The following is a 16,856-nucleotide window of genomic DNA, read 5'->3' as shown; positions in this document are numbered from 1 at the left end:
GGCCTTGCTTGTCCTCAAGCGAAAGCCGATAACGATAAATATGTCCCCATGTTTAGAGTTAGAGGTGTCGATAAAAATAAAATACGGACATGAGGGCATCATGATTATTCTCATAACAGCAACATATCTAGATATTGTCATATGATTACTTATGTTCAAGTGATGATCTATTCACAATGCACAAGTATGAATCAGAAACCTTATTTAGAACCAACAAACTATAACCTCAGTCATTGAAGCAATTGCAATTTATCATAACATCAGAAAGAGCCTATGTCAGAGATAAAAAGCAAGTCCACATACTCAACTATCATCTAGTCCTTCATAATTGGTAACACTCATGAAATACTTGTGGTTACGAAGTTCTAATCGGACACAGGGAAAGATAAGGGCTTATAGTTTCGCCCCACAACCTTTTACGTCGAGGGTAATGTCAACAATAATAACTCATGCTCCCCTACATCCAATTATATATATATATATATATATATATATATATATATATATATTAGGTTCTTTCCAACATGCTGGGCTTGCCAAAGGATAAAATGAAAAAGGAAAGGTGAAGATCACCTGACACTTGCATAAGGTAGAAGATAATAATAAAAGATAGGCCCTTCGCAGAGGGAAGCAGAGGTTTCCATGCGCTTTCATGGTTGGATGCATAAAATCTCAATGCGAAAGAACGTCACTTTATATTTCCCCTTGTGATATGAACCTTTATTATGCAGTCCATCACTTTTATTACTTCCACATCACAAGATCGTATAAAGCTTATTTCTCCCACACCAATCAATCATACATATTTAGAGCAATTTTTATTGCTTTGCACCGATGACAACTTACTTGAAGGATCTTACTCAATCCATAGGTAGATATGGTGGACTCTCATGGCAAAACTGGTTTAAGGGTATTTGGAAGCACAAGTAGTATCTCTACTTGGTGCTGAGAATTTGGCTAGCATGAGGGGGAAAGGGAAGCTCAACATGTTAGAGGATCCATGACAACATACTTTATCTCAGATATAAGAAAACATAACTCATCACGTTGTCTTCCTTGTCCAACATCAACTCTTTAGCATGTCATATTTTAATGAGTGCTCTCAATCATAAAAGATGTCAATGATAATATATCTATATGTGAAAACCTCTGTTTCCTTATTACTTCCTATTAATTGCAACAATGATGAAAGCTATGTCTGCCAACTCCCAACAACTTTTAAATCATCATACTCTTCCTATGTGAAGTCATTACTCTCAATAAGATCAATATGAACTCTTTGTATCTTTTTATTATTTTTCTCTTTTCTTTTATTCACCCAAGATCATAGCAAGAAAATCAAGCCCTTGACTCAACACTAATCTTTATTATATAGCTCACGGACTCGATTACATAGAAAAATTATAAAGCAAAACTCAAAACTAGATCATGCCATAAACTTTATTCTACTAGATCAAGATACTACTAATAGGATCGAACTAAGAAAAACAGTAAAGATAGGAGTTGTGATTGTGATACGATACCGGGGCACCTCCCCCAAGCTTGGCAGTTGCCAAGGGGAGTGCCCATACCCATATGATTATGTCTCCTTCTTTGTTGTTGGTGTAATATTCTTGGCGATGATTCCTCTCAGGATACGGTTCTCCTCTTCAAGCTTATTGACTTGCTGCTTGAGGTACATTATTTCCTTACGAAGCTTTCCTGTGACGGCTAAAGCTCCTTGCACCCAAGGGTGTTGCATAGCTGCGGCAGAACAAGTGACACTCTTCATATTTTCATAAGAAAGAAATCTAACATTGGAAGGGATAATCGAGTTTGGAATAGCTGAGCTCTATAGTTCCCCCATCGTGAACCCAGCTCGGAAGCGAGAGGTGACTTCTTGATCCTCCATGGCATCTACCCTCATTAAATCAGCCTCCATCTCTTCCTCCGTTGCTGGCCCAAAGTGGTCAGCGTCGCTATTTTCCCTTGGTTCCAGTGCTGGATTAGATACCCGGCTCTCCCCGACTGACTCTTGAGAAGACATCTTGCTCTAATCTGCAGCAGGAACAGCTCGGAACAAAAACAGAGGATATTTGCATGACACGGGAGTCAAAACCTTCGGGAGAATATATAATGAATTTTTATCGGCCAAAATACGTGTCGTGCAAGAAAACAGAGTCCGGAAGGCACACGAGGTGCTCACGAGGTAGGGGGGGCGCGCCCAGGGGGGTAGGGCGCGCCCTCCACCCTCGTGGGGCCCTCGTGTCCTTCCCGGACTGCTACTTAATTTTCTATTTTTCTAAATATTCCAAAACGGAGAAATATCGCCTTAAAAATTGTTTAGGAGTCGGTTTACTTACCGTACCACATACCTATTCCCTTTCGAAGTCTGGAACGTTCTGGAAAGTGTCTCTTATGTATTCCTCCGGGGTTACGGTTTCAATTATATTGGTTTCAACATTTATGGGATTACATGAGATATAATGTTTGATTCTTTGACTGTTTACCACCTTCGGATTTGTACCTTCGAAGTTGTTGATTTTTATGGCACTGCAACGATAGACCTCCTCGATAACGTAGGGGCCTTCCCATTTAGAGAGAAGTTTTCCTGCAAAAAATCTTACACAAGAGTTGTATAGCAATACATAGTCACCTACATTAAACTCATGCTTTTGTATTCTTTTGTCATGCCATCTTTTAACTTTTTCTTTAAACAACTTGGCATTTTCATAAGCTTGGGTTCTCCATTCATCAAGTGAGCTAATATCAAATAACCTCTTCTCACCGGCAAGTTTGAAATCATAATTGAGCTCTTTAATAGCCCAATATGCCTTATGTTCTAGTTCGAGAGGTAGGTGGCATGCTTTTCCATAAACCATTTTATATGGAGACATACCCATAGGATTTTTATATGCAGATCTATAGGCCCATAATGCATCATCAAGTTTCTTTGACCAATTCTTTCTAGACCTATTGACTGTCTTTTGCAAAATTAATTTGAGCTCTCTATTACTCAATTCTACTTGACCACTAGACTGCGGGTGATAAGGAGATGCAATTCTATGATTGACGTCATACTCCCTCTGTAAACTAATATAAGAGCATTTAGATCACTAAAATAGTGATCTAAACACTCTTATATTAGTTTACAGAGGGAGTACTTAGCAAGCATTTTACGGAAAGCACCATGAATAAAATGTGAACCACCATCAGTCATTAAATATCTAGGGACTCCAAACCTTGATAAAATAACTTCTTTAAGCATTTTAATAGAAGTGTTATGATCAGCACTACTAGTTGGAATAGCTTCTACCCACTTAGTAACATAATCAACAGCAACTAGAATATGTGTATATCCATTAGAGGCAGGAAAAGGTCCCATATATTTATGGGTATGAAGTTTTAGTCGGACACAGAGAAAGATAGGGGCTTATAGTTTTGCCTCCCAACCTTTTACCTCAAGAGTAATGTCAACAATAATAGTTCATGAAAACTCACATCCAATTAGCTATATATATCAGGATCTTTCCAACACACAGTGCTTGCCAAAGGATAAAATGTAAAAAAGGAAAGGTGAAGATCACAATGACTCTTGTATGAAGTATAAGACAAGAACAAAAGATATGCCCTTCACGGAGGGAAGCAGAGGTTGTCATGTGCTTTTATGGTTGGATGCACAAACTCTTAATGCAAAAGAACGTCACTTTATATTGCCACTTGTGATATGGACCTTTATTATGCAGTCCGACGCTTTTATTTCTTCCACATCACAAGATCGTATAAAGCTTATTTTCTCCACACTAATAAATCATACATATTTAGAGAGCAATTTTTATTGCTTGCAACAATGACAACTTACTTGAAGGATCTTAATCCATAGGTATGTATGGTGGACTCTCATGGCAAAATTGGGTTTAAGGATATTTGGAAGCATAAGTAGTATCTCTACTTGGTGCAAAGAATTTGGCTATCATGAGGGGGAAAGGCAAGCTCACAATGTTGGATGATCCATGACAATATAATTTATTTCGGATGTAAGAAAACATAACCCATTACGTTGTCTTCCTTGTCCAACATCAACTCTTTAGCATGTCATATTTTAATGAGTGCTCACAATCATAAAAGATGTCCAAGATAGTATATTTATATGTGAAAACCTCTCTTTCTTTATTACTTCCTATTAATTTCAATGATGACCAAAACTATGTTTGTCAACTCTCAACAACTTTTATTCATCATACTCTTTATATGTGAAGTCATTACTCTCCATAAGGTCCATATGATCTCTTTATTTCTTTTTATTCTTTCTCTTCTCTTTTATTTTTATTCCCTCAAGATCATAGCAATATAACCAAGCCCTTGACTCAACACTAATATTTATTATATATAGCTCACGGACTCGATTACATAGAAGGATCATAAAGCAAAACTCAAAACTACATCATACTAAACCTTTATTCTACTAGATCAAGATATAACCAAAAGGATCAAACTAAGAAAAACGGTAAAGATAGGAGTGTGATGGTGATACGATACCGGGGAACCTCCCCCAAGCCTGGCAGTTTCCAAGGGGAGTTCCCATACCAGATACTCAGTTCTTCTTTGTTGGTGAAGAAGATGATGGTGATGATGGATATTCGCACATGGAGCGTAGGAGATCCTCCAATTTGCGGATAATTCCCTTGAGTGCGATGATATGCTCCTTCAACAAAATATTTTCACATGTGAGATACTTGTTTTGAATGTGAGCTAACTCAATCATCTTTAAAGCTTCAATCTCCATTGGGGTAAGGAGATTGTGATGAGGTTGAAGGATGTCTCCGTCTTCTACTGCCGGAACTTGATCTCCCATGGCCTTCTTGATCCCATCATCCTTGTTGATCTCCACGGGTTCTTATCTCTTCAGCTCTATCTTCATTAGCCAAGCATCATTGCCCTCATTGTTGAAGGAGGGGGATGACATGATGCCTGGCCTTGACAACTCTGGCAGAAAACAGCTTGAAACAAAAACAGAGGATAATTGTGTGGTACGGTGGTCAAAACCTTCGGGAGATTATATAATGAATTTTTACCAACCAAAAGTAGTATCGTGCAAGAAAACGGAGTCTGGAGAGCACACGAGGTGCCCACGAGGCAGGGGGCGCGCCCTCCACCCTCGTGGACGCCTCGTGTCCTTCCCGGACTACTTCTTATTTTCCTATTTTCTTAAATATTCCAAAACGGAGAAAAATTGCTATTAGAACTGTTTTGGAGTCGGTTTACTTACCGTACCACGTACCTTTTCGGAGTCTGAAACATTCCGGAAAGTGTCCCTTATATACTCCTTCGGGGTTACAGTTTCAATAACATTAGTTTCAACATTTATGGGATTACCTGAGATATAATGTTTGATTCTTTGACCGTTCACCACCCTCGGATTTGTTCCTTCAAAGTTGTTGATTTTTATGGCATCGGAACGATAGACCTCCTCAATAATGTAAGGACCTTCCCATTTAGAGAGGAGTTTGCCTGCAAAAAATCTTAAATGAGAGTTGTATAGCAAAACATAATCACCTACATTAAACTCACGCTTTTGTATCCTTTTGTCATGCCATCTCTTAACTTTTTCTTTAAACAATTTGGCATTTTCATAGGCTTGGGTTCTCCATTCATCAAGTGAGCTAATGTCAAAAAGCCTCTTCTCACTGGCAAGGTTGAAATCATAACTAAGCTATTTAATGGTCCAATATGCCTTATGTTCTAGTTCGAGAGGTAAGTAACATGCTTTTCCATAAACCATTTTATATGGAGACATACCCATAGGATTTTTATATGCAGTTCTATAAGCCCATAATGCATCATCAAGTTTCTTGGACCAATTCTTTCTAGATCTATTAACAGTCTTCTGCAAAATTAATTTAAGCTCTCTATTACTTAATTCTACTTGACCACTAGACTATGGATGATACGGAGATGCAATTCTATGATTAACATCATACTTAGCAAGCATCTTACGAAAAGCACCATGAATAAAATGTGAACCACCATCGGTCATTAAGTATCTAGGAACTCCAAACCTCGGAAAAAATAACTTCTTTAAGCATCTTAATAGAGGTGTTATGATCAGCACTACTAGTTGGAATAGCTTCTACCCACTTAGTAACATAATCAACAGCAACTAAAATATGTGTATATCCATTAGAGGAAGGAAACGGTCCCATATAATCAAAGCCCCAAACATCAAATGGTTCAATAACAAGTGAATAATTCATAGGCATTTCTTGACGTCTACTAATATTACCAATTCTTTGACATTCATCACAAGACAAGACAAACTTACGGGCATCCTTAAAGAGAGTAGGCCAATAAAAACCGGATTGCAATACCTTATGTGCAGTTCTATCTCCAGCGTGGTGTCCTCCATAATCTTCAGAGTGACACTTGCACAGGATATGTTCCTGTTCATGCTCAGGTACACAACGTCTAATAACACCATCTACTCCTTCTTTATAAAGATGTGGGTCATCCCAAAAGTAATGTCTCAAATCATAGAAGAACTTTTTCTTTTGCTGGTATGTGAAGCTAGGTGGTATGAATTTAGCAACAATGTAATTAGCATAATCAACATACCAAGGAGTACTACGAGAAGTACTTATGACATTTAATTGTTCATCAGGAAAGCTATCATCAATGGGAAGTGGGTCATCAAGAACATTCTCTAACCTAGATAAATTGTCTACAATGGGGTTCTCCGCTCCTTTTCTATCAACAATATGCAAATAAAATTCTTGTAGCAGGAGAACCCATCTAATAAGTCTAGGTTTAGCATCTTTCTTCTCCATAAGATATTTAAAAACAGCATGATCAGTGTGAATAGTTACTTTAGAATCAGCAATATAAGGTCTGAACGTATCACAAGCAAATACAACGGCTAAAAGTTCTTTTTCAGTAGTAGCATAATTTCTTTGAGCATTGTCTAGAGTCTTACTAGCATAATGGATAACATTTAATTTCTTATCAACTCTTTGCCCTAGAACAGCACCTACAACATAATCACTAGCATCACACATAATTTCAAAGGGTAAATTCCAATCAGGTGGCTGAACAATAGGTGCAGAGACTAATGCTTTCTTAAGTATTTCAAATGCTTCTACACAATCATCATCAAAGACAAATGGTATATCTTTTTGTAATAAATTTGTCAAAGGCCGAGAAATTTTTGAGAAGTCCTTAATGAACCTCCTATAAAATCCGGCGTGACCAAGGAAACTTCTTATACCTTTTATGTCCTTGGGACATGACATCTTTTCAATAGCATCAACCTTGGCTTTATCAACTTCAATACCTCTTTCAGAAATTTTATGCCCCAAGACAATACCTTCATTAACCATAAAGTGGCACTTTTCCCAATTCAAGACAAGATTAGTTTCTTCACATCTCTGCCAAACTCGATCGAGATTGCTCAAGCAATCATCAAAAGAAGATCCATAGACGGAAAAGTCATCCATGAAAACCTCACAAATCTTTTCACAAAAGTCAGAGAATATAGCCATCATGCATCTTTGAAAGGTAGCAGGTGCATTACATAAACCAAAAGGCAAACGTCTATAAGCAAAGGTACCAAAAGGGCATGTAAAAGTAGTCTTTGATTGATCTTTAGCCGACACAGGTTTTTGAGAGAAACCAGAATAACCATCTAGAAAGCAATAGTGTGTATGTTTGCATAATCTTTCTAGCATTTGATCAATAAAAGGTAAGGGGTAATGATCTTTCTTAGTAGCCTTATTTAATTTGCGAAATCAATTACCATCCTATAACCTGTAATAATTCTTTGTGGAATCAATTCATCTTTATCATTAGGAACAACAGTGGTACCTCCCTTCTTAGGGACACAATGGACATGACTTACCCACTGACTATCAGCAACGGGATAAATTATACCTGCCTCTAGAAGCTTTAGTATATATTTTCTTACCACTTCTTTCATCTTAGGATTAAGCCTTCGTTGATGATCACAAACTGGTTTGGCATCTGCTTCCAAATTTATTTTATGTTGACATAGAGTGGGACGAATGCCCTTAAGATCATCAAGAGTATATCCAATAGCAGCACGGTGCTTCTTCAGAGTTTTCAATAATCTTTCTTCTTCATGCTCTGAAAGGTTAGCACTAATAATAACAGGATATATCTTCTTCTCATCAAGATAAGCATATTTAAGATTATCAAGCAACGGTTTAAGCTCAAACACGGGATCACCCTTAGGTGGAGGGGGATCCCCTAGGATTTTAACAGGCAAATTGTGTTTCAGAATAGGTTCCTATTTAAAGAATACTTCATCTATTTCCCTTCTTTCATTCATAAACATATCATTCTCATGGTCTAGCAAATATTGTTCTAAAGGATCACTAGGAGGTACAACAATAGAAGCAAGACCAATAATTTCATCCTTACTAGGAAATTTTTTCTTCACGATGTTGTTTAGTAAATTTAGAGAAATTAAACTCATGAACCATATCATTCAAGCCAATAGTAACAACATTCTTTTTGCAGTCTATCTTAGCATTAACAGTGTTCAAGAAGGGTCTACCAAATATAATTGGACAAAAGCTATCTTGTGGGGAACTGAGAACAAAAAAATCAGCAGGATATTTAGTTTTCCCGCACAAGACTTCAACATCTCTAACAATTCCCACTGGTGATATAGTATCCCTATTAGCAAGTTTAATTGTGACATCAATATCGTCTAACTCAGCACGTGCAATTTCATGCTTGATTTCTTTATACAAACCATAAGGTATAACACTAGCACTAGCTCCCATATCACATAAGCCATGATAACAGTGATCTCCTATTTTAACAGAAATAACAGGCATGCCTACCACATGTCTATGTTTATCTTTAGCACAAGGTTTAGCAATTCTAGCAGTTTCACCGCAGAACTGAATAACATGCCCATCAATATTATCTGACAAGAGATCTTTAACAATAGCAATATTAGGTTCTACTTTAACTTGCTCAGGAGCTGTATAAGTTCTAATATTACTTTTACGAACCACAGTTGAAGCTTTAGCATGATCCTTTATTCTAACAGGGAAAGGTGGTTTATCAAAATAAGAAGTAGGAACAATAGGATCATTATAAGTGACAGTTCTTTCTTCAACTTTAATAGGTGCAGCTACTTTTACTTCCATGGGAGGATGATATTTAAATCACTTCTCCTTAGGGAGATCAACATAAGTAGCAAAAAATTCACAGAAAGAAGCTACTATCTCAGAGTCAAGTCCATATTTAGTTCTAAACTTACGGAAAATATTGGTATCCATAAAAGATTTAACACAATCAAACTTAGGTGTCATACCTGCACTACTAGGAAAAGGCATCCTAGTGGCGCACCAGCTTTGCCTTCTAATGGCGCACTACTGGTGCGCCACTAGCATCACGCCATTAGAATTTTTTTCTAATGGCGCACCACAGGCGCACCTGTGGTGCACCATATACTAATGGCGCACCACATAGAAGATTTTTCAAAAAAAAAATTGCAGATTTTTTTTAAAATTTTTTTTCAAATTTTTTCAATTTTTTTTTCATTTTTTTCTTAATCTCAGGTCACTATGGCTTAATCTCGGGTCAATATGCTTAATCTCAGGTCAAATCGCACTCCATGGTCAAACTTCCCAAAAGGTCACCCATCCTCACACTACTCTAGTCCAATCACGCTTAACTTCAGAGTTCTATCCAACCCCAGCAACAGCTCACTTCACAGGCACTTGTTGATATATCTAGCATATCAATCCTATTATACCTTGTTGATGTCTAGGACTTTGTTCATGTTCATGACTATGATGAAATTTTGAAAAATATTTCAAACTTCTTGGTCATATTACGTATCATTTTTTGAAAAAAAATTCAAAAAAAAATTTGAAAACCTTTTTTTTGAATTTTTTTGTCTCTAGTTCTTGAAAGCCCCATAACTTTTTTGTGTTAGGTTTTTGGGGATTTTGAAAATGTTTAACGGTGTTCCCCCATGTTAAATTCGGATGTAACTTTTCGAGTAGATGATTTTTCATATATAAAACTTTTTAATCCGAGTTCGTATGCAAAAGTTATGCCCATTTTACAAATTTCCAAAGAGATTTTGCAAATAAAGTCGAAATTTATATTTGTAAATTTTCCCAACAACTAGACCACATATCACATGGCAAACTTATTTTCTTTTATTTTTTTGATATTTTTATCATTTTTTTTATTTTTTTTAAATTGAAAAGGCGGTCCACGGGGGGGGGGGGGTGCATTCGGTGGAAGCCGGGCAAACTAGTAATGGCGCACCGTGGGGTGGTGCACCATTAGTAGTTAAACTAGTAATGGCGCACCACACCCATGGTGCGCCATTACTAGTTTTGAAAAAAAATATAAAAAATTTGAATTTTTTTTTGAATTTTTTTTCAAAAAAACTTAGTAATGGCGCACCAGTGGACAGTAGTAATGGCGCACTGTCCACAGGTGTGCCATTACTAACAATTTTTTTTATTTTTTTTACTTTTTTTTCAAAACTTCTAATGGCGCACCGTGGGTGTGGTGCGCCATTACTATGTCAACTAGTAATGGTGCACCACACCCACGATGCGCCATTAGTAACAATTTTTTTTATTTTTTTCAAAACTTCTAATGGCGCACCGCACACCATGTGCGCCATTAGCAATATATTACTAATGGCGTACCTGTATGTGGTGCGCCATTGCTATATTCTAATGGCCGTTTTCCTAGTAGTGCTGACTCCTTACCTTCGTCGAGATCCCAATCTTCAGAGTTGCGTTTAATTCTATCCAATAAATCCCATTTAAATCCAATAGTCTTCATCATAAAAGAGCGAGCACAAGAAGTGTCGAGCATGGTGCGATTATTTTCAGAAAGCCGAGCATAGAAGTTTTGAATAATTGTTTCTCTTGGGAGCTCATGATTGGGGCATGAATATAACATTGATTTAAGCCTCCCCCAAGCTTGAGCGATGCTTTCTCCTTTGCGAGGCCAAAAATTATATATATAATTGCGATCACGATGAACAAGATGCATAGGGTAATACTTTTGATCAAATTCCAATTTCAATCTTCTATAGTTCCGTGATCTCGTATCATCACATAGCCTATACCATGTCAATGCGTCTCCCTTCAAAGATAAAGGGAAGACCTTCTTAGCAACATCATCGGGTATACCTGCAAGCTTAAATAATCCACAAACTTCATCCACATATATTAGGTGTTCATCAGGATGCTTTGTTCCATCTCCTGTAAAAGGATTAGCTAGCAGTTTTTCTATCATACCCAAAGGAAACTCAAAAGGAATTTCATTTTCAATAGGTTTAGTAGGTTGAGGAGCAACTCTTTTTTCTGCTGGTCGGGGTGAAGATACCCCAAACAAGCCCCTCAGAGGATTACTTTCCATAGTAACAAGTGACAGTAAGTTTCAGCACACTATATAAATTTTTCCTTACCAAATTCCACCTACCAAAGGTGCTTCACTCCCCGACAACGGCGCCAGAAAAGAGTCTTGATGACCCACAAGTATAGGGGATCTATTGTAGTCATTTCGATAAGTAAGAGTGTCGAACCCAACGAGGAGCAGAAGGAAATGATAAACGGTTTTCAGCAAGGTATTCTCTGCAAGTACTGAAATAAGTGGTAACAAATAGTTTTGTGATAAGATAATTTGTAACGAGCAACAAGTAACAAAAGTAAATAAAGTGCAGCAAGGTGGCCCAATCCTTTTTGTAGCAAAGGACAAGCCTGGACAAACTCTTATATAAGGAAAAGCGCTCCCGAGGACACATGGGAATATCATCAAGCTAGTTTTCATCATGTTCATATGATTCGCATTCGGTACTTTGATAATTTGATATGTGGGTGGACCGGTGCTTGGGTGCTGTTCTTATTTGAACAAGCATCCCACTTATGATTAACCTCTATTGCAAGCATCCGCAACTACAACAAAAGTATTAAGGTAAACCTAACCATAGCATGAAACATATGGATCCAAATCAGCCCCTTACGAAGCAACGCCTAAACTAGGGTTTAAGCTTCTGTCACTCTAGAAACCCAACATCTACTTATTACTTCCTAATGCCTTCCTCTAGGCCCAGATAATGGTGAAGTGTTATGTAGTCGACATTCACATAACACCACTAGAGGCTAGACAACATACATCTCATCAAAATATCGAACGAATACCAAATTCACATGACTACTAATAGCAAGACTTCTCCCGTGTCCTCAGGAACAAACATAACTACTCACAAACATATTCATGTTCATAATCAGAGGGGTATTAATATGCATAAAGGATCTGAACATATGATCTTCCACCAAGTAAACTAACTAGCATCAACTACAAGGAGTAATCAACACTACTAGCAACCTACTAGTACCAATCCCGGACTTGGAGACAAGAATTGAATACAAGAGATGAACTAGGGTTTTGAGATAAGATGGTGCTGGTGAAGGTGTTGATGGAGATTGCCCTCTCCCGATGAGAGGAGCGTTGGTGATGATGGTGGTGAGGATTTCCCCTCCCGGAGGGAAGTGTCCCCGGCAGAACAGCTCTGCCGGAGCCCTAGATTGGTTCCGCCAAGGTTCCGCCTCGTGGCGGCGGAGTTTCGTCCCAAAAGGTTGCCCCTTGTTTTTTCCTTGATGAAAGACTTCATATAGCAGAAGATGGGCATCGGAGAGCCACTAGGGGGCCCACGAGGTAGGGGGCGCGCCTTAGGGGGGGGGCGCCCCCACCCTCGTGGACAGGGTGTCGGCCCCCTGGCCTTCATCTTTGGCAAGGATTTTTCATTATTTATTATAAGATATTATGTGGAGTTACAGGACTTTTGGAGTTGTGCAGAATAGGTCTCTAATATTTGCTCCTTTTCCAGCCTAGAATTCCAGCTGCCGGCATTCTCCCTCCTTATGTAAACCTTGTAAAATAAGAGAGAATAGCCATAAGTATTGTAACATAATGTGAAATAACTGCCCATAATGTAATAAATATCGATATAAAAGCATGATGCAAAATGGACGTATCAGCACCCAGGATGGGGCTCGGTGCCCTCTGAGCTTGAGTTTTTTTAACAAAGCTTACCTTCCACGGCATGCCTTGACGTGCTTGGAACAGTGAGTCCATGAATGAGCTTATCAACGACCTTGGAGGTGAGCTCGTAAGTATGTTTGTTCCTCTAGACAGCTGGGCTCTAGCGGTTATGGCATGGATGGAGAAGCCGTCCACCATACCAAAGGTGATTGGTGTTGAGATGCTGGTGTAGGAACCGGGGTTGTACTATTCGTCGCCACCAAGGCCGCCGTGGACCACGTTTGGGATGTACCTGTATCGAGTGTTCGTGCATTTCAAAGTGGTCAATCCATCAATCGAAGTCCTGCCGCCGCCGCTGGTGCCTGGGTCCGTCGACGATGTCCATTACAGGAGTCAACGTCAGACTTTCCCCGTGTTGCTCGAAATGATGGATGGCACAAGGCCTACTTGTAACGCCCTCGATGCGGCTATATCTCCCACGTGTCGAAGCATGACTTAGAGGCATAACCGCATTGAAAGCAATGTCGCAAGTGAGGAAATCTTCACACAACCCATGTAATACATAAGGGAAAGAGATACATAGCTGGCTTACAATCGCCACTTCACACAATACATGAATAAAACATTACAACATCCAAATACAATCAAGGTCCGACTACGAACCAAAATAAAAGAAGAACCCCAAATGCGACAAGGTCCCCGATCGACCCCAACTGGGCTCCACTACTGATCAACTAGAACAAAACAACACAAAGGGCAAGATCTTCATCGAGCTCCTCCTGAGCTTGGTTGCGTCATCTGCACGGACTCATCGGCACCTGCAAGCTGGTTTTGGAAGTAATCTGTGAGCCACAGGGACTCAGCAATCTCGCACCCTCGCGATCAAGACTATTTAAGTTTATGGGTAAGGTAAATATATGAGGTGGAGCTGCAGCAAGCGACTAGCATATATGGTGGCTAACATACGCAAATGAGAGCGAGAAGAGAAGGCAAAAGCACGGTCGAAAATCTATGATCAAGAAGTGATCCTAGAGCAACCTACGTCAAGCATAACTCCAACACCGTGTTCACTTCCCGGACTCCGCCGAGAAGAGACCATCACGGTTACACACACGGTTGATGTATTTTAATTAAGGTCATCTTCAGGTTTTCTACAACCGGACATTAACAAATTCCCGTCTGCCCATAACCGCGGGCACGACTTTCGAAAGTTCAAATCCCTGCAGGGGTGTCCCAACTTAGCCCATGACAAGCTCTCACGGTCAACGAAGGAATAGACCTCCTCCCGAGACATTCCGATCAGACTCGGTATCCCGGTTCTACAAGACATCCTCGACAATGGTAAAACAAGTCCAGCAAGACCGCCCGATGCGCCGACATCCTGATGAGAGCTGCACATATCTCGTTCTCAGGGCAACACCGGATGAACACTTCGTACAGCTAAAACCAGCCCTCAAGTTTCCTCGAGGTGGCGCCGCAAGTGGCTCTATTTCGGACCAACACTTAGACAAGTACTGGCCCGGGGGGGGGGGTTTAGAATAAAGATGACCCTTGGGCTGGCCTAACCCAAGGGAAAAAAGGCTAGGAGGCGAATGGTAAAACCAAGGTTGGGCCTTGCTGGAGGAGTTTTATTGAAAGCGAACTGTCAAGGGGTTCCCATTATAACCCAACCGTGTAAGGAACGCAAAATCCGGGAACATAACACCGATATGACGGAAACTAGGGCGGCAAGAGTGGAACAAAACACCAGGCATAAGGCCGAGCCTTCCACCCTTTAAAAAGTATATAGATGCATTAATTAAATAAGATATATTGTGATATCCCAACAAAATCCATGTTCCAACAAGGAACAACATCTCCATGTTCCAACAAGGAACAAACTTCAATCTTCACCTGCAACTAACAATGCTATAAGAGGGGCTGAGCAAAGCGGTAACATAGCCAAACAATGGTTTGCTAGGACAAGGTGGGTTAGAGGCTTGGTTCAACAATATGGGAGGCATGATAAGCAAGTGGTAGGTATCGCAGTATAGGCATAGCAAAAGAGCGAGCATCTAGCAAGCAAAGATAGAAGTGATTTCGAGGGTATGGTCATCTTGCCTGAGATCCCGCAAGGAAGAAGAACGAGTCCATGAAGAAGACAAACTAACGTAGTCGAACGGTTCCTCACAACGCGACGTTAACGGAACCAACCCGAAGAAACAACACCGGAAAGAAGCAAACACCATAGTAAACAACCATCACGTAAACATGGCATGATGCACAACCAAGAATGATGCATGTCCAGATTAAAGAGGCATGGCATGGCAAAAAGCACAAACAATCCTACAAATTAAGTGGAGCTCAATATGCAACGAGTTGCATATTGACAGAACACCACATCAATTATTTAGTTCTCTCTCGGTTAGGTACTCAACAATATTAAATGTTGGTTAACATGGCAAGAGGTGAGGCATAACAAAACTACACCATCTAAACAATTTAAATGGGGCCGGGTATAACAAATAACGAATCCGGTAAATCCCCATATGCATTAGTAATATATAGCAACAACAATTTTAAACATTTTAATTGTTGTTATCATGATGCGAATGACATGAGCAAGTTTTATGCAATTTTTATTAAGAGTTGACATGAGCATTATGAAGCATTTGGTCGTCATGGCGGAACAAAAAGGGTGCCACGCCAACTACCACAGAAATGGTGCCACGACAACATTCCGGGTGATCCGACAACTCATTGAGATGTCAGTGCAAGAGAAAATGTGGATGAACGGATCATGCGAGGATGGTGGGGTGATCCCGGATACCGGGTTCCCCATGGGTCGAAGGCATGGCAACCGAGGAGGAATGTGCAATGACAACTCGAACACGGTTCGAACATGACCATCTCAAACATCTCAAGCATTCGTTACACGGACGTCGTCTCGGGTTATTCCTTCGAAGTGTGCAAATGGGACTGTTCTCGATCGGTGCCAAGTAGAGGAAGTAGACGTTCTCGGGACGTTCGTAGTGGAAGTAGGGGTACATGACGACGGTAGAGGTACTCGTGATCTTGGCGGCGGTAGTCGTTCACGTTCGTTTCGGAGAGGTACTTGATGACTCCAACGTTTTCGGGGCGACGGTAGTTGTACACGGTCCACGAGACGTTGATCGTTCGGGGTCCGATTTGCGGGTCTTGCCGACATGAAGGGGTACTTGGTGTTTTTGTAGAGGTACTCTTGATCTTGGTGACCGTAGGCGTTCCCATTCGTACAGAGAGCTGCTTGGTGACTCTAAGTCCTTCGGGGTCATCACGTAGACGTTTGTGTCGCAGTAGTCGTTTGGGTCTTGGAGTGATGGTAGTCGTTTCGTTCACTTGACGACGGTAGACGAACTTGGTGGTCCTCGTCGTCATGGAACTTGGCATCCTCTCGGCCTTGGCAGCGAAGAAACGAAACACGATGGTCGTGGTACCTGGCGCGGTGCAGGACGAAGCAGAGGTTTGGCGCTGGTCTTGGCGCGGTTCGCGGTCCACGAGCGTTGCTGGAGCTGGACTCCGTGCGAGGCAGAGGAGGGTTCAACTCTCCTTGTTCGAAGCAGGGGAAAAACAGGGCGACGACGTGAGAGGAACAGGGCGGAGGCAACGAACGGGTGGCGGCCATGGCAGGGCTTGAGCTCCTGGTTTCCTGCTGCTGGTCGGGACGGCGAGGGAAGGTGAGGGAGTGGCTTGGGGCGGCGACGATGGGTGCAGGCACGACGCTGAAGGAGGAAGGCCATGGTAGAGGAGGAGCGGCGCGGAGCAGAGGCGAGCTGGCGCAGCGGTGAAGATGTGTAACGCCCCAAGACCGG

The sequence above is a fragment of the Triticum aestivum genome, chromosome 1A, assembly GCF_018294505.1.
Source record: "Triticum aestivum cultivar Chinese Spring chromosome 1A, IWGSC CS RefSeq v2.1, whole genome shotgun sequence".
NCBI lineage: Eukaryota > Viridiplantae > Streptophyta > Magnoliopsida > Poales > Poaceae > Triticum > Triticum aestivum.
This window is presented reverse-complemented; position numbering follows the sequence as displayed.